Source organism: Pteronotus mesoamericanus, unplaced genomic scaffold (genome assembly GCF_021234165.1).
Source record: "Pteronotus mesoamericanus isolate MK-2021 breed Mesoamerican mustached bat unplaced genomic scaffold, CSHL_Meso_final contig_438, whole genome shotgun sequence".
Taxonomy (NCBI): Eukaryota; Metazoa; Chordata; class Mammalia; order Chiroptera; family Mormoopidae; genus Pteronotus; species Pteronotus mesoamericanus.
In genome coordinates, this window is record NW_026555165.1 from 1282943 (window position 1) to 1288838 (window position 5896).

The 5896-nt window shown below is 60.2% G+C and overlaps 1 long non-coding RNA gene across 1 annotated transcript; it reads right to left on the reverse strand.

Annotated features, from left to right (window-relative positions):
- Positions 1-202: 202 nt before the first annotated feature.
- Positions 203-5869, reverse strand: LOC129073914 (uncharacterized). Its single transcript, XR_008529478.1, has 4 exons — positions 4836-5869; positions 1431-1501; positions 537-740; positions 203-261 (listed from the first exon to the last, which is right to left on the reverse strand). It is a non-coding gene; the product is annotated as an uncharacterized LOC129073914 (long non-coding RNA).
- Between the last annotated feature and the right edge of the window lie 27 nt (positions 5870-5896).

The window sequence follows — 5896 nt, forward strand, 5'->3', positions numbered from 1 at the left end:
GGTTAGGGCATGGCCAGTGGCCATTAAGGGTCAGGATTTGTAGCCAGGCTGGCACAGTTATCTACCAAGTGCCTCGAGCACTGGGCCTCACAGCGTCACGGAGAAGGCCAAGGGATGGGCTGGCTTGTCCCTGACAAACGAGCCGAGACGTGCTGACCCAGAGGTCTTTTCTTCTCCCACGAACCCGCTCAGGACCCGCAAACTTGCAGCGCCAGCTCTGAGGACATGGGTCCCTCCCAGCCGGGGAGGGCCACGGGGGTCCTGGTGGGGTGGGAGAGGCCAATCAGTGACAGGACAATGGTAACGCCACCACGGCCGGGCACTCTCCCCAATGCTGCCCCTTGGGACACCTGAGACTCCAACCGGGCCAAGGTTGGGGACTGCCAGCTCACTGAAGGGACCATCTGTGAGGACACGTGAGAACTAGACATCACGCGGAGGCCGGGGGGTGGGGGAGTGAGGGGGTGGGGCAGAGCCGCTCAGCAGGGCTGGGCAGGGGCTGGGAGTAGGGTGACCTGACAGGAAAGAGGCATGACCTGGAGTACAGTGGCTCAGGGAGGGGCCTGTCAGGTACGGTTCTCATCCTGCAGTCAACCTGTGCCAGGTGTGGCTCGGTGCCAGGCAGTGTCACGGTGACGCTCATGTGTTTGGCAGTTTGGACCCAGGATTTCCCTCCAATCCTGTGTCATCGCTGGAACTTGAAACAGCCGACGGGTTGGCTGGCACTTCACAGGGTCCAGCTGGTGGGGAAGAGGCAGGCAGCGGCTGAGAACCTTTCGGGGGTGGATTTCAGCAGGAAATGCCCTCACAGTGCCCAGTCCAGCACCTGAGAGGGAGCCACCCCCTTGGCGGACCTCCCAGCCACACATGAAATCCTGGAAAAACTGGATGAGCAGCTGGCAGTTCAAACCCCACCTTGTCACGGTTACGCACGCGCCTTCCTAGCAAGAAAGGGCTCCGTCCCAGGCCATGCACGCTGCCAGGGTTCCCGTGGCCTCCGGCCGGCTGGGGGCCGCTGGGAGGCTTGGAAGGGGGGGGGGTCAAGGGAACGGCACCCAGTGCCCAGACCCGAGAGACCAGAGGGAGGCTTGCTCCACGGCTGCCCAGGCAAAGGCAGAGGCCTTCTGCAGCGGGCAGTGCCCGGGGTTTGTGGCTCGCTCTCAGCCTCCGGCTTCACTGCCAGTCTGTGAGGGTCCAGAGACGGGGCACAAGGAGGCCCCTTGTCCCTCCCACCACAGTGTCCGAGTTGAAGGAGACATGCTAACTCAGCAAGCCACACATTCAACCAACAAAGCCTCATCTGGGCCTCCCCCAGGCGGCACAGAACTCAACTGCCGCTGCCCCCTCTGCTGCCTCAGGAGAGGCAGGGTTCTGGTGGCAGAACCGACAAGGCCCGCCAGTCACGCTGCACCGCCACCCCGGCCTGGTACCTCCACTCTGACTGGGCAGTGCCTGGGCCGTGCTGCTTAGTACTTTGTGACTGTCACCTTCAGGCGCCAACCTGTGCCAGGAAAAGTGTACACAGGTTAGGTCCTCGTTCTCGTCCATGGGGAAGACACCTTCCCCTGCCCTCTTGAAGGCGTGGATGGCACACCTGGGAGGCAGGGGAGCCCCCCGTTCCCAAGAGCTCTCAGGAGGCCAGGCTGATGTCCAAGGTGCAGAACGTCAAGCCTGCTCCTGAGAAGGCCCGAGACCCCGTTTTTTACGGGGAGTGTGGCACTGTCCACAGGACCCCACCTCCCTCAGCCAGGTCTGCTTGGCTGGAGGCCCTCCCCTGGGCCTGCGGGGCCTCGCGGTCTCCCTGTGGACCCCAGGGAAGGAAGCTGCGGGCCGTGTCCCCACACTGCTGGTCTTCCCAGTCCTGAGCCTGCGCCTCCGTCTTCACACTCAGCCTGAGGGAAGCTTCCAGAGATGCTACCACATCCCCTGCAGCTCCATCCGGCAGGGCCTCAGCCGCCACCCGTCACCCCCTGCACACCCACTCCTTCAAGGCCCGCCTGGCTCCCCCTCTGCCAGGACCCCAAGACCATGCACCCACCTTCCCCTGGCCTTCTGTGCCCACATCAGCTCCTCTTCCCCCTGCATAAATCCCGATGTTTAGGGAGCCCTCCACGGTCAACAGCAGTTCTCAGTGAAGCCTCACGCCCACCCCCTGAGGCAGCGTTCCAGGGGCTGCTGTGTCCCAGAGCTGGGCTGTGAGCCACACGCTCACACGACCACCGCTGCCCAGATCCAACCCCTTTGGGTCCCCATCTCGCCGCCTGCCTTGGGGGCCTGGTGGGGGCAGCTGCAAGCCCCGGGGAGGCCATTTCTCCTCAGTCCCTGGCCCCTTGGCCTCTCCACAGGCGCCCCTCCCTTTGCTGCCTAAGACTCTCCTCTTACCTCCTCTGCCCACGCCGCACCCCCGGCCACACAGCCTGCCCGCCCCCAGGTTCCCAGCTGGCTGCTGGACATCTGCCCCACAGCCCAGCTCAGGGCCCTGGGGAGCCCGAGCTGGGAGTTACCCTATGAAGGATGACTGATGACCTCAACCACACGCTCATTCAACAGTTATTTATTGAATGCTGTGTACCACACACACTGCACACAGCAGCTGGGCTACGGCCCTGAGCGACAGACACACCTCTGCCCCTGCTGTCTGTCCCCCGCGAGGATGTGAGGGGTACACACCCTCGCGGGCAACAGACAGCAACCACAACCCAAACATTCAGGATGTCCCTGTCCACAGAAAGGGAGGCAGAGCAAGAACAGGCAGCGCTGGGGGCAGCCCCATTCTGTGCACTGGAAGACACACCCAGTTTTTGGTAATAAAAAAAAAAAAATCCTGGGACTTTCTAATTCTCTCCATTGAACAGTTGTTTCTGCCAGAAACCGGGGTGGCGGGGGCGGAGGGGGTGCGTTTTGGTGGTTTGGAGGAACAGGGTGAGAGTCTGGCCGAACAGTCTCTTGTTATCTTAAGTTTTGAATGACACGGTTTCCTTGTTAAAGCACTCGATCATTGAAATAGGAAAGCGTTTTACACTGTCTTTAGGAAAAGATTGATGGTTCTCACAGACCTGCTTCCTTGAAGGGCTCCTGTCTGCACATCTGCCACCTGCTGCCGGACGCCACAGGCATGGGCTCCAAGGCCAAAGCCTTGACCACGCTAGCAGCTGCCTGGCCAACAGTGGCCACGTGAGACGGGCACCTTCCCCGCAGGTGAGAGGACTGGCGTGGCTGAAGACCACCCCCTGCTGCGTCCCATCTGGAAAGCCAGGAGCAGGAGGCCGCACTGAGAAAAAGCCCCGAGGAAGGCCGGTCCCCGAGACTGGATTTGGCCGGCAGCCTGGTTTCGCTCACAGCCCCCGGTTTCTCGTCGGGTGAAGCCGGGGCCAGAGACGGTTTCACCAGGGGGCAGCTCTTATGTGGCAGAGGCGTGAATAACAGGAACTGAAGGCGAGACAGCCTGACTTCATCCTCAGCGTGACGTGCACAGGGCCACGACCAGCCCCCGAGGAAACGTGGGTCATCGGGGCACTGCGTGCACTGCGTGCGGCCCCCGGCCCCCCGCCCCCCGTTTGTATGCCAAAGCCTAGTCCGCAGGAGGAAGCTGCGTGGAGGGGGGGCCTTAGGGAAGGACCCCGGTTTGGATGGAGTCCCAGGGGTAAGCCCGTGATGGGACTGGTGCCTTTATGGGGGACAGAGCTTCCTGTCTCTGCCAGCAGCTAGGAAACAGGAAGCAGGTTCCCCGTGAGACACTACATCTGCTGGCACCTGAGCCCTGACCGGCCCGTGGAGCAGAGAGAAATGTCTGTTGTTTAAGTCTCCCCGTCTATGGTGCTTTTGTGACAGCAGTTTGAACTAAGACAGGCTGTTTGGAGGATGGCACGGTGGGGTCAGCTGGGGGCGGTGCGGGTGGTCCTTGAATGTGCCATGTGATAAAGCCCCGGACTCTAGGCTCTCGGCCAGACTCAGTCTGAGCTCTCAAAGACGAGAGGAGCAGAGCCTCGTTTCTCTGTCTACGTTCACGGCCTAGAACTCAGCTTGCACTCACTGGGCGCTTAGAAACTCATGACGACAGGATTTTAGATTTTAATGAGTGGCAGTGAGCACTAGAAACCCAGTCTCACATGCCACTTTAGGAAATGCTGTGCGAAACCATCCACGGCCAAGGTCTCCCATGTTCAGGCCTGGCCTGTTTTCCTGACTGACTCTTTCAACAGCAGTATCTACCCCTCTCCAAACATAGGCCAATGAGGACTTCCTCTTCACTCATTAAAAAAAAAGTTTACGGCTTTGTTGATAGCAAGAAAGCTGGCTGCACTTGCACGCACCCCCAAGCAGTTAAAATGAGTGAGGACTGCGGCCTGTCCGCAGGGGTTGAGCTATCCAGACCCAAAGCCAGGCGGAAGCTGCGCACCGCTTCAGGGCGGCAGGAGCGGCGCTGCTGGTGTGCCCACTGCTGGAGCCGGTCAGGCCAGACCACGGTTTGTGGGAGGCACAATGTCTGAGACTATCCCAGGAACCCCAGGACACGTGGCTGCCTGCTGTAACGCACCAAACCACCACCAAATCGAGAGGGCCTGGCTCCGGCTTTGGGTCACTCCGCCCGCTGCAGTACAGCGCGCACAGGGCCCTCCGGCTTTCTGGCCACCTGAGAGAGCCAAGCCTGTTTTTAATCAGACTCTGAGAAGCAACTTAAGCTCTGTGAGTCTTAGTTTCCTTATCTATAAGATAGAAGATGAAATAAAGAGAAGTGAAAAACAAACAAAGGACTTTGGAGTTAGGCAGACAATTCTTGGCCCTGCACGACCTCACTCAGGTAACCCCCCCTCCCTGAGTCTTGCTTGCTTCACCTGGAAAACGGAGATGACAACGTCTGCTGCGAGGACTGCAGAGGTCCCACTCGAGCCACCTGCCAGCAGGTGCAAAAGCAGCACCGGCGTGCTTCCCTTGCTCCTGCTTCACATGCAGCAAACAGGAGAGAAAGGGGTGTGAGTGTGCTGAAACGTCTGTAAAAGAAAATTAAACCCCTCTAAAGGCTTTGACATCAAATACATTCCCCGACATTTCCCTGTTCCGTACAAGATGGCTTCCAACCAGCACGGCCCACCTCTGAGGCTGCCAGGGAGGATGTGAAAGACTGGGGACAAGAGGCTGCCTGAGCCATGGGCACCAGCCAAACAGGGAAGAGCCGTGGGCCCAGACACACGGTCCTGGGGGGTGCCATGCCGCATGGGCTCTGCGAACACACCGGGAGGCCGTGAAAGCAGGCTGGGTCCCCGGCCGGCAGACGCCATGACACTGCAGTGACCCCGTTGCCATGGCAGCGCATCATGGTCCCCGAGACCTGGCCGAGGCTGGGCGGGAGCAGCAGGCGTTACTCTGAGGAGCAGCCCCAGCTCTGAATTAACCATGGGAAGGGCTGATCACATGTAAACATGTACACGTTTCCAAAGCTAGCTCTGCAAGAACGCCGCCTACGGGAAATGAGGCATGCCTGAAGGCAGAGCACCGGGAGGGACCCCTCACACGGTCTGCCGGCGGCCAGCCTCAGCCAGCACACTTCTGGGTCCCTGACCTCCCCCGGCCCCGGCTCCAGAGGCTGGTACAACAGCACTGGGCCTCCCATACAGAGGAGACTCGTCATTCAAAACACAGCAACTGACCCATCTGGTCCTTGTGAGGAGAATGTATTTTAAACCCAGAAAGAGTCGTAATTCTGAGATGTTCCATGTGTTGCCATCTTTATCTTCTACAGACACAGGGCCTCTCCCCTTTGAAGGGGGCGCCTCGGACTGTGCTGGAGAGCGCGCCGGCGGGGGTGCTCTCCCGACGAGCAGGAAGGCGGGAGGCTCCTGGCCGGGACTGCTGCCTGCATGGACACTGCGAGGGCTCAGCCCACAGCAGTGGGGAG